We start from the raw sequence: 17,312 nt of genomic DNA, 5'->3' as shown, positions 1-17,312 counted from the left end.
TGTTTTTTTTATTCTTGGAAATGCCGGGTGATTCAAACTTTTATTAGGGGAAGGGATAATTGAAAGGGTTAATGATTTTTTTTTTACACTTTTCTTATGCAATATTATAGCTCCTATAGGGGGGGGCTATAACATTGCATTAACTGATCGTTTACACTGATTGATCCATTCCTATGGAGATGGATTAATCAGTGTTTTCGGCGATTGAATGCTCAAGCCTGGATCTCAGGCTTGAAGCATTCATTCGGCGATCGGACTGCAGGAAGGAAGGTAAGAAGACCTCCTCCTGTGCTACAGCTGTTCGGGATGCCGCGATTATACCGCAGCGATCTCGAACAGCTCCCTGAGCTAGCCGGGCACTTTTACTTTCGTTTTTAGCCGCGCGGCTCAGCTTTGAGCACGCGGCTAAAGGGTTAATAGCGCGCGGTACAGCGATCAGTGCCGCGCGCTATTAGAGGCGGGTCCCGGCTTCACTATGACGCCGGGCCCGCCGCGATATGATGCGGGGTATGTGCTGACATACGATCATTTCAACATACGATGGTCTCTCAGAGGCAGCATCAACACACGATGCTTTTGTATGTCGGGGCCATCGCATAAACGGCTATCCTACAGCGCAGACTGCTTCAGCTGCCACCGGATAGCCGTTTACGGTGCCCCGTGTGGTCCGCTGACGATCACTTACCTGTCCTCGGGGCTCCGGCGCGTCCTCTTCGGCATCCTCTGCATCGTCGGCATCACGTCGCTGCGCACGCCGTCCCGTCATCCAATAGGAGTGAAGTGCGTAGCGACGTGATGGCGGCGACGGAGAGCGAGGATGCCGGGGAAGCAGAGGCCTTGCCGGAGCGTCGGCAACATCCAGAGAAGCGGTGACGGTCCGGAGCGGCGGGGACAGGAGAGTACAACTTCCTCTACCAGTGGTCTATAACCCTCGGACCTCCAGATGTTGCAAAACTACAACTCCCAGCATGCCCGGACAGCCAACGGCTGTCCGGGCATGCTGGGTGTTGTAGTTTTGCAACATCTGGAGGTCCGAGGGTTGAAGACCACTGTCCTATACTTTACATTGCACGGATCCCTCAACATACGATGGTTTCAACAAACGATGGTCCATTTGGAACGGATTACCATCGTATGTTGAGGAACCACTAGACACACAGGGGGAGATTTATCAAAACCTGTCCAGAGGAAAACTTGCCCAGTTGCCCATAGCAACCAATCAGATCGTTTCTTTCATTTTTAACAAGGCCTCTGAAAAATGAAAGAAGCGATCTGATTGGTTGCTATGGGCAACTGGACAACGTTTGCTCTGCGCAGGTTTTGATAAATCTCCCCAACAGTGTGGAAAGTCTTCAGACCCCTTTTATTTAGCAGCCTTGCGCCAAAATAAACCAAAAAAAAAATAAAAATAAATGATATACCTCCAGCAATCTGCACTCAATACCTCAATAATGAGAACGATTAAAAGTGAAAAAACTAAACTTTGGCAAGGACAGCCCCTTGGCTATGACTTTTAGCTCTGGCTCCTCCCATTTCTCTTGATCATCTCTAAAGATGTTCCTACACCTTGACTGGAGTCACCTGTGGCGAATTCAGGTGATTGGACAAGATTTGGAAAGACACCGCTCTGTCTATATAAAGGTCTTACAGCTGACAATGTATATCAGGGAACCAACCAAGTCATGAGGTGGAAAGAACTACCTGTAGAGTTCAGAGACAGGATTGTGAGGAGGCAGAGATCTGAAACTTCCAGAAGGTCAACCATCAATGCAGCATTCCACCAATCTGACCTTTATGGCAGTATTGTCATGAATAAGCCTCTCTTCATAGGAGACATATGAAAGTCTGGAGTTTAAAAAAAAAAAAAGTGTGAGTAAGGCTGGGTTCACACCACGTTTTTGCCTGCGGTCGGGAAACCGCATACGGCCGAAAACGAAGCCGACCGGAGACTGCGGTTCACTCCGTTCGGCTCATAGACACACATTAAATACAGTTCCCGAATACGGCTGAGTGCGGGCGCCGCGAGTAAGCCCCGCCCCCCCTCCTCCCAGCCGTATATGGGAGCCGTATTTAACAAAACGTGGTGTGAACCCAGCCTAAGAAGGTTCTCTAAAAATTTACTTTTTAGCCTCATTTCTAAGTGTCATGTCTGGAGGAAACCAGACACTACTCATCTACTGCTCAATACCACGGCCAGAAGCATGGCGGCAGCAGCATCATGCTTGTTTTTTCAGTGGCTGGGACAGGGTTAAAGGAAAGATAAATGGAGCAAAGTACAGATATTCTTGATGAAAACCTGATCCAGAGCGCTCTGGACTTCAGACTGGGCAAACAGGTTCACCTTCCAACAATAAAAAACTAAATAAAGTAAAGACCTTAAAAGGGGTACTCCGGTGGCAAACTTTTTTTTTTAAATCAACTGGTGCCAGAAAGTTAAAACAGATTTGTAAATAACTTCTAAATAAAAAAATTAAAAAAACTTAACCCTTCCAGTACTTATAAGCTGCTTAATACTACGGAGTAAATTCTTTTCTTTTTGGAAAACTGAGCTCTCTGCTGACATCACAAGCACAGTGCTCTCTGCTAACCTCTGCTGTCCATTTTAAGAACAGTCCAGAGTAGGCGAAAATCCCCATAGCAAACATATGCTGCTCTGGTCAGTTCCTAAAATGGACAGAGATGTCAGCAGAGAGCACTGGGCTGGTGATGTCAGCAGAGAGCACTGGGCTGGTGATGTCAGCAGAGAGCACTGGGCTGGTGATGTCAGCAGAGAGCACTGGGCTGGTGATGTCAGCAGAGAGCACTGGGCTGGTGATGTCAGCAGAGAGCACTGGGCTGGTGATGTCAGCAGAGAGCACTGGGCTGGTGATGTCAGCAGAGAGCACTGGGCTGGTGATGTCAGCAGAGAGCACTGGGCTGGTGATGTCAGCAGAGAGCACTGGGCTGGTGATGTCAGCAGAGAGCACTGGGCTGGTGATGTCAGCAGACAGCACTGGGCTGGTGATGTCAGCAGACAGCACTGGGCTGGTGATGTCAGCAGACAGCACTGGGCTGGTGATGTCAGCAGACAGCACTGGGCTGGTGATGTCAGCAGACAGCACTGTGCTGGTGATGTCAGCAGACAGCACTGTGCTGGTGATGTCAGCAGACAGCACTGTGCTGGTGATGTCAGCAGACAGCACTGTGCTGGTGATGTCAGCAGACAGTTCTGTGTTCCAATCCGCCGGAATACCCCTTTAACCCCCATTTTTTCCTCATCACCTTCTAAACATCATAACGCTTTCAATTTTGCACATAAAATTCCATATGATGGCTTATTTTTTGCGCCACCAATTCTACTTTGCAGTGACATCAGTAATTTTACCAAAAAATGCACGGCGAAAAGGAAAAAAAATTAAATGTGCGACAAAATTGAAGAAAAAATGTCATTTTGTAACACTTGGGGGCTTCCGTTTCTACGCAGTACATTTTTCGGTAAAAATAACACCTTATCTTTATTCTGTAGGTCCATACGGTTAAAATGATCCCCTACTTATATAGGTTTGAGTTTGTCGTACTTCTGGAAAAAAATCATAACTACATGCAGGAAAATTTATTTGTTAAAAATTCTCATCTTCTAACCCCTATAACTTTTTTATTTTTCCGCGTCTGGGCTGGTATGAGGGATCATTTTTTTGCGCCGTGTTCTGAAGTTTTTATCGGTACCATTTTTGTATTGATCGGACTTTTTTTATCGCTTTTTATTCATTTTTTCATGATCTAAAAAGTGACCAAAAATACGCAATTTTGGACTTTGGAATTTTTTTTGGGCATACGCCATTGACCGTGCGGTTTAATTAACAATATATTTTTATAGTTCCGAAATTTCCGCACGCGTTGATACCACGTTTATTTTTATTTACACAGTTTTTTTTTTATGGTAAAACGGGGGATGATTCAAACTTTTATTAGGGAAGGGGTTAAATGACCTTTGTTAACTTTTTTTTTTTTTTTTTTGCAGTGTTCTAGCTCCCATAGGGACCTATAACACTGCACACACTGATCTCTTATACTGATCCCTGCAAAGCCATAGCTTTGCATGGATCAGCGAGATAGGGCTCGATTGCTCAAGCCTGTAGCTCAGACTTGGAGCAATCAAATGCCGATTTGACGCGACGGAGCAAGGTAAGGGGGTCTCCGCTCGCGTCCTAGCTAATCGGGACATCGCGATTTTATCGCGATGTCCCGATCACCCCGACTGAGCTGCCGGGAAGCACTTACGTTCATTTTTACACGCGTCTAAAGGGTTAATAGCGTGCAGCACAGCAATTAGCCCAGGGTCCCGGCTATAGTTAGCAGCCGGGACCGACCCGGTGTGATGCGGGGTCACAGTCACCATGCGAGGGGCGCACAGGTATGCCCTTCGTCCTGAAGGAGTTAATCACACAGCCAAGACAACATAGGAGCGGCTTAGGGGGAAAACCTCTTTGAACGTCCTTGAGTGGCCCAGAGAAACCCCTAACTTGAAGCAAATGGAACATCTCTGGAGCGTCCACCAACAGTCAGAACTTGAGTGGCAGAAAATACCCAAAGGCTATGTTCACACAATGGAATTTCCGTGCGGAATTACGCATTGGAATTCTGAACGGAGATTTAGCAGCAGCAACATTTCAATGGGCTTCTGCTGCAATGTTTACACAGTAACAACTGGCACGGATATTCGAATTCCGATGTCCGCAGAAAGACAGAATGCATTGCCGTCTATGAGACGGCACTTTCCAGTGTGGGGGAGATCAAAATTTGTGTTTCGCAACCAATCAGATTGTTTCTTTCATTTTTAAAGAGCCCTCTGAACAATAAAAGAAGCAGTGTGATTGGTTGCTATGGGCAACTGCACAACTCTTCCTTTACACAGGTTTTGATAAATCTCCCCCAATGTCCTTTTTTTTTTTTAATACATTCAGGGGTGAAAATATTGTGGCCTCTACCCAAGAAGACTGGAGGCTGTAACTAGAGATGAGCGAACTTACAGTAAATTTGATTCGTCACGAACTTCTCGGCTCGGCAGTTGACTTTTCCTGCATAAATTAGTTCAGCTTTCCGGTGCTCCCGTGGGCTGGAAAAGGTGGATACACAGTCCTAGGAGACTCTTCCCTAGGAATGTAACCACCTATTCCAGCCCACGGGAGCACCTGAAGGCTGAACTAATTTACGAAGGAAAAGTCATCAACTGCCGAGCCGAGAAGTTTGTGACGAATCGAATTTACTGTAAGTTCGCTCATCTCTAGCTGTAATCACTGCCAAACGGGCTTCAACTAAGTTCTGAGAAAAGGGTCTGAATACTTCAATGTAATATTTTACTTTTTCTTATATTTAAACTTTTTTTCCTCATCTTTCACAAAGCATTACAAATAAAGAAAGACACAAATCATTATTCCTTCCCTGTATCCAAGTAAATAGCTATCCCTGTTTTACACAAAGCACAAGATCCAAGCGCAACGTCAGAGGTAGCAGTATAAACTTCTCTGGGTTTCCATTGATTTCAATTAGAGATGAGCGAACTTACAGTAAATTTGATTCGTCATGAACTTCTCGGCTCGGCAGTTGATGACTTTTCCTGCATAAATTAGTTCAGCTTTCCAGTGCTCCGGTGGGCTGGAAAAGGTGGATACAGTCCTAGGAAAGAGTCTCCTAGGACTGTATCCACCTTTTCCAGCCCACGGGAGCACCTGAAAGCTGAACTAATTTATGCAGGAAAAGTCATCAACTGCCGAGCCGAGAAGTTCGTGACAAATCGAATTTACTGTAAGTTCGCTCATCTCTAATTTCAATGAAGAGAATTAATAACCTGAACATTAGATTAGAGAAGAAAGGCTCCTCTGTATCATGGTACCATTACAACACTTCCACTATAGACACATATGCACCATGGTTCCCCCCCCCCCCCCCCCCCCCCATAAGAGAACAATGAATCCACAGAGTGATTCGGATTTTATATAACCTGTGGGCGATGTATTGTGTGTATACGGAACAATAGTGGAAAGCTGGGGCTGAGATCATACGGCGTGGCCACGTGTATTTGAAAAAAATAAAATAAATTATACCTGCAATATGACTCTCATACAAGATGTGAGGGCGAGCTATAACTAAACAAGTCAGTTGGAGTTTCGTCACGGACCGATCACGATTGCCGCAGCAGGCAAGTGTGAACAGGCCATCTATGGGACTCTTCTGCTGACGAATCTCCGTGCGGAATTCCGCACGGAGATTCTGCAGCAGAAGAGTCCCATAGATGGCCTGTTCACATCTGCCTGCTGCCGTAAATTCCAATGTGTGAACGTACAGGCGGATTACCTGTTGCGGAAAATCCACAGCAGATTTTGCTACCATTAACTTCAATGGGTGAGCAAAAAAAAATCTGCAGTAGAGGCAGATTAGCAGATTCTGCTTCGGACCCATTGAAGTCAATGGTAGTAAAATACGCTGCGTATTTTACGCAGCAGAAAATCCGCAGGTAATCCGCCTGTGTGAATGTACCCTAAAAAGGGGTTTTCCAGCCTGTAGAAACTGATCGCCTATTCTTCTGACTCCTGCCGATCAGCTCTTTGAATGGTCTGGCAGTGCAAGGAACTACAGCGTTGCCCATTCACTTGAAACAACATTTAGTAAAAAAAAAGTTTGGCGACTGCAAGGACTAGTGCAAATAAACATTGAAGAGGCCCCTTCAGACGGCAGATCAGCGGGGGTGCAAGGAGTTCAATCCCTCCAAACCAATTTAATATTGATGGTCTATCCTCCCGATAAAGCCATCAGTTTCTACAGGGGTATTGGTAGATGAATAGAGGGCAGATTTTTAGGGCTTAAAGGGGTACTACCGTGCTGACAACTTATCCCCTATCTAAAGGATAGGGGATAAGTTGCCTGATCGCGCGGGGTCCTGCCGCTGGGGACCTCCGCGATCTTGCACGCAGCACTCCGCTCTCATCAGGCCCCAGAGGGAACATCCGCTCCGGGTCTGATGACGGGGCCGGTGATCGTGACGTCACAGCTCCACCCCCGTGTGATGTCACGCTCCGCCCCTCAATGCAAGTCTATGGCAGGGGGCGAGACAGCTGTCTCGCTTCCTGCCATAGACTTACATTGAGGGGGTGGAGCGATGTTCGCTCTGGGGCCTGATGAGAGCGGGGTGCTGCGTGCGAGATCGCAGGGGTCCCCAGCGGCGGGACCCCGCGCGATCAGGCAACTTATACCCTAGCCTTTAGATAGGGGATAAGTTGTCAGCACGGTAGTACCCCTTTAAGCCCTAAAAATCTGCCCTCTATTCATCTATCCTTGATGCCGCTTTAAAGGGGTACTCCGGTTAAATCAACTGGTGCCAGAAATTTTTACAGATTTGTAAATTACTTCTGTTTAAAAATCTTAATCCTTCCAGTACATATTAACAGCTGTATACTACAGAGGAAAGGCTTTTCTTTTTGGACTTCTCTTCTGTCACAACCACAGTGCTCTCTGCTGACCTCTGTTGTCCATTTTAGGAACTGTTCAGAGCAGAATAGGTTTGCTATGGGGGACTTTCTCCTGCTCTGGACAGTTCCTAAAATGGACAGCAGAGGTCGGCAAAGTGCACTGTGGTCGTGACAGAAGAGAAATCCAAAAAGAAAAAAGAAATTCCTCCGTTGTATACAGCTGCTAATAAGTACTGGAAGGATTAAGATTTATTAATTGAGGTAATTTACAAATCTGTTTAACTTTCTGGCAAAAAAAATAAAAATAAAAAAATGACCATGATGGAAGACCCAGTGAGAACATATGGATCAGTGGATCCATTATATATCTATACAAATGAAACATTAGTAATAACAGGACAAACATGATGAGAACAGGAATACAATAGTGGAACTTTAATTTAAGGAGAAATTCACAGGTGGCTTCTACAGAAAACTATGCTGAACCCGTTTGCAGTCTTGCAGTATAATCGCACACGGAAGATTTGTTGAAGAAATTTCCAAGGGAAACAAATATTCTTTACTCGCAGCTTCTGTATGAGGGTGTAAGGAAAGGTTGTTTAAAGAAGATAAAATATATAAGGCATCTATTTCAGCAAATGCACTCCAGATCTGAAAGACATTCTTCTAGTAACTATCGGCTGCAGGGATCTTCATTAGATCAATACTGCCCTATGGGATTACTACAACGCATTAAAGAAGCACAGTTTTGTTTTTTTTGCACATTCACCACCACTAGTACTAAAAAAAAAACCACCTGATTTATTCCAGCAGAGCTGAATCTATGCATTTTATCACTGTAACTGGGCCATGTGATCACTAGTCTGGCCCACAGAAAATTATTGTTTAAAAGGATACTCCGGCCTAAGACATCTTATCCCCTATCCAAAGGATAGGGGATAAGATGTATGACCGCGGGGGTCCTGACGCAGGGGACCCCCGCAATCCTGCATTCGCGCTGCCAGCTCACAAACTGCCGGGTGCCGACCACGCCCCGCCCCCGCTATGCAGGTCTTTGGGAGGGGCCCCTCCCATAGACTTGCATAGCGGGGGCGGGGCGTGACGTCACGATACTCCGGCCCCGTGGTCGGCACCCGGCAGTTTGTGAGCTGGCAAGAGCTCAAAGAGGTGGGTGCCGAATGCAAGATTGCGGGGGTCCCCAGCGGCGGGACCCCTGCGGTCAGACATCTTATCCCCTATGCTTTGGATAGGGGATAAGATGTCTTAGGGCCGGAGTACCCCTTTATAATGTGTCAGAGAAGTGGTCAGTCCCGGACACCGCCCCTGATGCCATGTTCACACATTTTTTTTTTGTAAAAATTTTTGTTTTGTTGCAATCGCTGCAAAAAAATTGGATATTTTACTATGCGAATCACAGAGAAAAACGTAGTTTTACTGCAATTTACTGAAAATTGCAACAGTAAATCTGCAGCATAATCCACAGCACCTGCGGATGTATAACATACTGGCCCTGATTTACTATGAGTGTTGTGGAGGTTTCTTTGTGGGTTTCAATTCCATACAATTTTTTTCCCCCGTATTAACAAAATAAAATAAAAAAAAATTATATATATATATATATATATATATATATATATATATATATATTATATTTATTACACACACCTTCTCTGATCTATGGGGTTTTTGCCCCTTTTCTGTGATCACGCCCTTTTTCGGGTTCTCTCAGTAAAATGGAGAGTTGGTCGGGTTTTTCTCATTTCTGGTGCAATGAGACAGAATTTCTGGCGCAGACAAAACATGTCGGGTTTTCAATAGTAAGTCAGGGACACGGTGACGTTCCTATTACAGTGAATGGGGGAAAATCCCCCAAAAAAATATTTCAGGAGGTCCGACATAACTGACAAGCTGCAGATTTAGAAGTCACTCCGCAGGTCAGTTAATGTACAGATCTTTTTTTGCAGTTTGGGGACATTGCTTCCACTTTGCTTCAAATGTAAACACTGGAATTTTAACTGGAATCCACTGCAAATACATCTTGTAAATTTCGGATTTCCTGACGCTGAAGGTGGTCGTGAAGCCAAAGGCAGTCAAAACAGAGAAGTTATGCAAAACTGGGCAAAGGTTGTTAAAAGGGGTATTCCAGGAAAATGTTAGATATACATCTCTCTATCTATATCTATCTCAACTGGCTCCAGAAAGTTAAACAGATTTGTCATTTACTTCAATTAAAAAATCTTCATCCTTTCAATAATTATCAGCTGCTGAAGTTGAGTTGTTGTTTTCTGTCTGGCAACAGTGCTCTCTGCTGACATCTCTGCTTGTCTCGGGAACTGCACAGACTAGAAGAGGTAGAAAAAGTTTTCCCCTGGATAACCTCTTTAACCTGATCACAGCTCAAGCATATAGAAATATAATAAACTGATGAGATGAAATCAACCTCCCATCTAGTACAGACCCCGGCCACGTTTAACTGAAAAGAAACCCAACCAAAACCCAAACATTCCTAAAGGATCTCCCCCTCAGTAGTGACATACCTTACCAGCCCCCACAGATTCCTCACCTCTCCAAAACATCCATTTCAAGATAGCTATAGAAGGAATTTTTTTTTTTTTACCTAAAAGTCCTAATTCTTTATTATTTTGTTGCCTGACAACCAGGACTGGCCCCTCATTCAGCAGCTTTCCAATGCTGAATAAGGCTGGGTTCACACCACGTTTTTCAAATACGGTTACCATATACTGTTTTCCGCTAAAAAACATATGGCAAAAACCGTATGCAACCTTATACAACCGTCTGACTCCAAATTAAAACGTATACGTTTTTTTCCCCGTACGGTTCTATCCGTTTGCATCAGTTTTTGCCAACGGTTTTGCTATTTTGTTGGAATTAGTTTTCCAGCAATTTAATAAAATGACTATTGTTCTATTGAAATTCCATTCTGCGCATGTGTCAACTCCAAAAACGGATTAGAAAAACCGTGTGCAACCGTATTCTGAAATTCTGTGTACGGTTCTCATAGACAACAATGTTAAAAGAACTGCATACGGTTCGCATATGGTTTTCCAACCGGAGGCAAAAACGTGGTCGACAGCATTTTTGCCTACGGTTGAAAAATCGGCAAAGCCGTATCCGAGGCAAAACGGATGCAACCGTACACAACATTTGGAATATGGTTTACAATGCATTCTCTATGCATACGGTCGTATACTTTTTTTTGCGGAAAACCGTATACGGTTACCGTATTTGAAAAACATGGTGTGAACCCAGCCTAACAGGGGTCTGACTCCTTGGACCCTAGTAATAAGGCTAGGGCTACACTATACCGTGACTTCAGGCAACATGAAGATCACTAGGGATGTCAATACCTAATAATTAAGATATACTCCCAGTAGTTAGGGATTCCCCCTACCCCCCCCCCCCAATTAGATAGAAGCCCCCAGTAGGTGAGTAGGGAACCTTCTGTTAGGTCAGTGTTTCCCAAACAGGGTGTCTACAGCTGTTGCAAGACTACAACTCCCAGCATGCCCGTACAGCCTTTGGCTGTCCGAGCATGCTGGGAGTTGTAGTTTTGCAACAGCTGGAGGCATACTGGTTGGGAAACACTGTGTTAGGTAGATTACCCTACCAATAAGGCCCCTCCAAAAGAAAATAATAAAAATCCCACTAAGGCTGGGTTCACACCACGTTTTGTTAACTACGGTTCCCGTATACGGCTGGGAGGAGGGGGGGCGGGGCTTAATCGCGGCGCCCGCACTCAACCGTATTCGGGAACCGTATTTAATGCATGTCTATGAGCCGACCGGAGTGAACCGCAGCCTCCGGTCGGCTGCATTTTCGGCCGTATGCGGTTTCCCGACCGCAGGCAAAAACGTGGTCGACCGCATTTTTGCCTGCAGTCGGGTAACCGCATACGGCCGAAAACGCAGCCGACCGGAGGCTGCGGTTCACTCTGGTCGGCTCATAGGCATGCATTAAATACGGTTCCCGAATACGGCTGAGTCCGGGCGCTCATGAGCTGAGGCATCTACATCCTTCACCCTTTTAGTGGTGCAGGACCTTCTCTTGCAAGCCAGAGCAGTGCAGGACCTGCCACTTGTATAATCATGCAGAAGGTCCTGCACTACTCCAGATAATGGATCGTACGGTGAAGAGGCCTCAGCACAGGAGCATAAGAAAGGTGAGAGGGATTTTTCTTTAGAGGAAACTACATATCTCTGGCTACTGATTGTGCGTCTGTCTAATCTGCAGGTGCCAAAGTGTACAAGTGCTCGTGTAACTGTCCACCAGTACTTGTACACTCTTTTAGCTTGCTGTTGCAGTTTCCAGTGGTCTCCAAACTGTGGCCTCCAGCTGTTGCAAAACTACAACTCCCAGCATGGTGCGGGTTGTAGTTTTACAACACTTGGGTGAATGGTGTATGGTTCCCAAGACCAGCTTGATAAAGTGTCCCTTGGTAAATAAATATAAAATATAATTGAAAATCCACTTGATATAGTAAAAGTTAAAATGGTACTACGGTGGAATTTTTTTTTTCTTTTTAAATCAACTGGTGCCAGAAAGTTTAACAGATTTGTAAATTACTTATATTAAGAAATCTTAATCCTTCCAGTACTTATTAGCTGCTGAATACTACAGAGGAAATTATTTCTTTTTGGATTGGAACACAGAGCTCTCTGCTGAATCACAAGCACAGTGCTCTACACTGACATCTCTGTCCATTTTAGGAACTGTCCAGAGCAGCATATGTTCGCTATGGGGATTTTCTCCTACTCTGAACAGTTCTTAAAATGGACAGCAGAGAGCTCTGTGGTCATGATGTCAGCAGAGAGCTCTGTGTTCCAAAAATAAAAGAATTTTCTATGTAGTATTCAGCAACTAATAAGTACTAGAAGGATTAAGATTTTTTAATAAAAGTAATTTACAAATCTGTCTAACTTTCTAGCACCAGTTGATTAAAAAATAAAAAATAAAGTTTTCCACCAGAGTACCCCTTTAACTTTTACTTGAAAAATATAAGATGATACAAAATTAATAGTGTACCATAATGAAGTGCTGGGATAGGGAGAAGGATACAGGTGAGTATCTATGCTATATGCCCTGCCTAAAATAAGAGAAGAACCTCTAAAACTAAGTGTGGAATGGGGATAGGGAATTCAGTACAATAAACTTAGGCTGGGTTCACACTGCAGAATTTCTGCCAAAGATTGAGCCGGCGTCGCTAGGACTGAGCAGACTGCATTGCTGCCCCCATAGAATGCAATACATTTCTGGGTGGATCTTTTAGGAGATCTGCTCAGAAATACATTGCCATCTATGGGGACGGCAATGTAGTCCACGCGGTCCTAGTGCCGCAGGCTTGATCTCCGGCAGAAACCCAGCCTTAAAGGGGTACTCCGCCCCTAGACATCTTATCCCCTATCCAAAGGATAGGGGATAAGATGTCAGATCGACGTGGTCCCGCTGCTGGGGAGCCCTGGGATCCCCGCTGCGGCACTGCGCTATCATTACAGCACAGAGCGAGTCTATGGCAGGGGGAGTGACGACCGCCGCGCCCCCTCCCATAAGCTTGTATTGAAAGGGGCGGGCCGTGACATAACGAGGGGCGGAGCCGTGACGTAACGATGCTCCGGCCCCTGTATTGCGAGTCATTACGTGCAGAGCGAACTCGCTCTGTGCTGTAATGATAGCGGGGTGCTGCAGCAGCGATCCCCGGGGTCCCCAGCAGTGGCACCGCGGCGATCTGACATCTTATCCCCTATCCTTTGGATAGGGGATAAGATGTCTAGGGGCGGAGTACCCCTTTAATGATACACATACACAGTGAAGTGAGGAACCCCTCTTGCGGTTCACCACTTCACTGTGTATATGTGCCAATAAGTTTATTGTATTGAATTTCCTATCCCCGTTCCTCCCTAATTTTAGGCAGGGCATATAGCATAGCTACTCACCTGTATCATTCTCCCTATCCCAGTACTTTATTATGGTACACTATTAATTTTGTATCATCTTATATTTTTCAAATAAAAAAAGTAAAGTTTTACTATATCAAGAGCCTAATTGGTGATTTTCTACGTGGATTTGGAGAGCCACACATTGGAGACCATCAAATTAAAGGAACAGGTGTTTATTGGGCACTTTGCTGTGTAAGAATAGTGGAATTTTAGGGATGCAGCAAGAATCTGTTACTATCCAGGAGACCTGCACTATGAAAGGGGTCCTAACATGGGTCCACCACCAGTACACCGCAGGCGAACTATCATTTCCAACCAGTTGACTTACTTTTCTGCTCCATAGGCACAACAATGATGTACTGGGGGGCATCATCAGCCATATAGGACCATGTCACTGTGTTAAATCATTGTGAGGAGCCAGGCAGTGAAAGCGACCAAACCCTAGTGACAGCGCAGTAACCAAGTGACCACAGGCACCAACACACTGCTGCGCGGGCACCAACACGCTGCTGCGCGGGCACCAATTTCCCAACCAGGGTGCCTTTAGCTGTTGCAAAACTACAACTCCCAGCATGCCCGGACAGCCAACGGCTGTCCGGGCATGCTGGGAGTTGTAGTTTTGCAACAGCTAAAGGCACCCTGGTTGGGAAACACTAAGCTAAACAATAGAGTTGGGAACGAATATTCACATTTCTAATTTTTATCACAAATATCGCGAATTCGTTAATATTGCGAATATATTCGCTATATATTCGAAATTGTGAATATTCGCTTATTCCTTCTTTTCACTTGTGGGCCAATTAAAATGATGCAAATACACTTGTCAGAGGTTATCAACAACATCCCTAGCAACCAATAGTAAAGTTGTCCACCCCCTCACTGTCTTCGTCCTCGAATACGCGAAATTCGCAAATATAGGACGAATATTCGTCTATATATTCGCAAAATATCGCAAATTCGAATATGGGCAATGCCGCTCATCACTACTAAATACCGCATTTGCCCATGTAGCTTCCAAAGCCCTTTCAGAAACCTAAGAGCTGGAATCTGATTGGTCACTGTGCAAACAGCAACCAATTAACTCACTGCTTATAAGTGGGGGGGGGGAATTTATCAAACTTGTCAAGAGGAAAAGTTGCTGAGTTGCCCATAGCAACCAATCAGATCGCTTCTTTCCTTTTAAATAAGGCCTTTGCAAAATGAAAGAAGCAATCTGATTGGTTGCTATGGGCAACTCAGCAACTTTTCATAAATCTCCCCCATATAGTCTCCAAATCATAAAAATGAGAACTTTGGTTGCTATGAGCAACAACACTTTCTAAGGTCTTGGGAAAAAAATTAATAAATAATAATAATAATGATATAAATAAATAAATGCCCACAGCAACCAATCAGGTCACAGCTCGTATCCTCCAGGCAGCCAATCACAGATCAGCTCTTTATTCCCTCGCGCAGGTTGGGAAGTAAAAGGAGCGCGCTCATTGGTTGTTAGCGGTAACTATAAAAGAGTAGTTATAGTAGAATGTAACAGACCGCGGCGGCACTACAAGTACCAGCATGTCCGGGGGTCGTAGTGTGAACAACTAAAGAGACACAGGTTGGAGTCCTGAGTGAAGTTATAAGCGGAGACACTTACTTGTGCGGGGACTGTGTGCCGGGTCACGGTGTGGGGGAGATGGGAGCGCTACCACCGCTCTCCCCGGGAGTTCACTTCTTCTGACGTCGCCTCTCACCCCCTCCTCTGGCTGAAACTATGAGAGGAAGGGCCGGCGACTCCTCTTCCTCTGAGCGAGTCCACTCCCTCCTTCCCGGGCCCACTCCTCCTCCTCCTCCCGCGTTCACTCACCCTCAGCAAAGGTGAGATAGAGGGACCCTCACACTCCAACCTCCCTCCCCTCATACAAGGGACCCCGGGTCATTATTCTTTACCTATTAACCCCTGCAGCACTAACCGCCCATATACAGGACCCAATATACATGTCCGAAAAAAAGACCACGTGGGTTTCAGTGACTATAACTTTATTTTATTTTTATCATTTTTTTTAGGCTTCTCAAAAACCTGAACACACAAAAAATGAGCCCTCATACAGCCCCGTATAAGGAAAAATGAGAACATTAGAGATGGTCAAAATAGGGCAGTTTTTAACATACTTATTTTTTAAACGCAGTACAATAATAGAAAAGTATCTAAACATGGGGATCATTTTAATCGAATTGACCCACAGAACAAAGAAAACGTGTCCTTTTTATTGTAAAGTGTACAGCGCGAAAACACAACTTTCCATTCATTTCTATGAAAGCGCTAGAGACTCTCTGTAAAAGCCGTAGCCCAATACTTGAGCTCTGGAGTGGTCCCAACGGTCGCACTCCACGTGATCAGTGGTCTGGAGTGGTCCCAGCGGTCGCACTCCACGTGATTAGTGGTCTGGAGTGGTCCCAGCGGTCGCACTCCACGTGATCAGTGGTCAGGAGTGGTCCCAGCGGTCGCACTCCACGTGATCAGTGGTCTGGCGTGGTCCCAGCGGTCGCACTCCACGTGATCAGTGGTCTGGCGTGGTCCCAGCGGTCGCACTCCACATGATCAGTGGTCTGGCGTGGTCCCAGCGGTCGCACTCCACATGATCAGTGGTCCCAGCGGTCGCACTCCACGTGATCAGTGGTCTGGAGTGGTCCCAGCGGTCGCCCTCCACGTGATCAGACACTTATTCCCTCTCCTGTGGATAGAGAATAAGTTGTTTTTCATGGGACTACCCCTTTAAATGATACCTGTCATAAAAAAAAAAAACTTTTGATATGTCATAGATGACTGATGATTAAAACTTTTGATATGTCTCTAAGTGTTTAGACTTTGACAGACTTGGGGTCTATTCACACAGGCGGAATTTATGTTTCCTTGGGTGGTTTCTGGCTTGTGCAGATTTTGTGTGGAATTGGTGCGGGATTCGAGTGGAAATTCGGAAGTGTGGAATCCCATAGAAGTCTATAAGGCTAGGTTTACACTGTGGAATTTCTGGGCAGAACTTCTGCTGGAGATCGAGCCGGCGGCACTAGGACCGCGTGGACTACATTGCCTTCCCCATAGATGGCAATGCATTTCTGAGCAGATCTCCCATAAGATCCACCAAGAAATGCATTGCAGTCTATGGGGGCAGCAATGTAGGCTGCTCGGTCCTAGCACTGCCGGCTCGATCTCCTGCAGAAATTCTGCAGTGTGAACCTGGCCTAAGGGTACGTTCAGATGAGCGGATCCACAGCGTATTTTATGCTGCAGATCCGCCGCTGAAGGACCCCTACAGGCTGCCTTTAGATATGCCGTCTCGGAGCGGCAATACGCCGATGTGCAAGTTGCCATGCGTGCGTGGTGATTCGCACATCATAGTGTGGCTGCTCGTAGCCTTGTATTGCGTATTTGAGGCGGAATTCCGCAAGCGGAAATTCTGCCCTGGTAAATAGACCCTTAGGCGCTATTCACACGGCAGAGTTTCCGCTCATCCGCCCCAATTCCGCTTTTGAGGATTTTGTGCTGAATTGGTGTGGAATCCAAGCGGAAATTCTTCAGAAGTGTGAATGGGAGTGTGGACTCCTATAGAAGTCTATTGGGCTTTCATTTGAGGAGAAATTCCACTTGAGGAAATTCTGCCGTGTGAATAGACCCTTAGGCTGGATTCACACTGAAGAGACCCGAGTGCTGTACAGAGAGCCGGGGCCCATGCAGGAGATCGCGGGGGTCTCAGCAGTTGGATCCCTGGGATTATACAGTATGTCCCCTTTAATAGACAGGTATGCTCCGAAGGTACTTACATTTTTGGTGGCACAAAGTATGCCCACAATGCAGTATGGTGTCTATGTGATGTACAGTATTCCCCATGCCTCCAGTATTTGGCATGCAATGAAATGTGCACCAATGTTTTGG

General features: G+C 45.6%; 2 protein-coding genes across 5 annotated transcripts in view; one reads left to right on the top strand and one right to left on the bottom strand.

The window, feature by feature from the left end:
- Window positions 1–15,256, bottom strand: part of CERS2 (ceramide synthase 2) — a 63,794-nt gene extending 48,538 nt beyond the window's left edge. Inside the window, exon 1 of the mRNA XM_056545698.1 lies at window positions 15,036–15,256. The gene's annotated coding sequence lies outside the window, so the exon portion shown is untranslated. The remainder of the gene's footprint in view (window positions 1–15,035) is intronic.
- The window catches only part of ANXA9 (annexin A9), a 113,039-nt gene continuing 110,591 nt past the window's right edge, over window positions 14,865–17,312 (top strand). For 2 of the 4 annotated variants that reach the window (XM_056545706.1, XM_056545701.1), the window contains exon 1: window positions 14,900–14,996. The gene's annotated coding sequence lies outside the window, so the exon portion shown is untranslated. Of the gene's footprint in view, window positions 14,997–17,312 lie in introns of all 4 variants that reach the window. The other 2 variants (XM_056545700.1, XM_056545707.1) reach the window with 2 other exon arrangements.

Source organism: Hyla sarda, chromosome 11 (genome assembly GCF_029499605.1).
Source record: "Hyla sarda isolate aHylSar1 chromosome 11, aHylSar1.hap1, whole genome shotgun sequence".
In the NCBI taxonomy this organism is placed as follows: domain Eukaryota; kingdom Metazoa; phylum Chordata; class Amphibia; order Anura; family Hylidae; genus Hyla; species Hyla sarda.
Note: the sequence above shows the minus strand (reverse complement) of the source record. Positions and strands in the feature narration are given on the sequence as shown.